Raw genomic sequence first — 291 nt, 5'->3', positions numbered from 1 at the left:
ACTTTCTACAGTTATTCTGTAGATTTTTCATATAAGCACTGGATTTTGTGATGATGAACTAGAATAGATGTGGACTCTCTGTGGTTATTATGTCTTCAAGCTGGCTAGCAGTCTTAAGAACACAATTAAATTAATACTCCAGTTTTAATTACCAGTGGCACTGTAAATGCATTAGTGTTAAAAAAAATGAAAGAGGTGAAAAATTAATACACTAGTAAAACCATTTAGTGACATTTTCGGTGAACTGGAAAAAAATGAAGCAATGCTAAGGGGCCCACATACAACCCTTGC

This window comes from Manacus vitellinus, unplaced genomic scaffold (assembly GCF_001715985.3).
Source record: "Manacus vitellinus isolate BGI_N305 unplaced genomic scaffold, ASM171598v3 scaffold_6_pilon, whole genome shotgun sequence".
In the NCBI taxonomy this organism is placed as follows: domain Eukaryota; kingdom Metazoa; phylum Chordata; class Aves; order Passeriformes; family Pipridae; genus Manacus; species Manacus vitellinus.
This window is presented reverse-complemented; position numbering follows the sequence as displayed.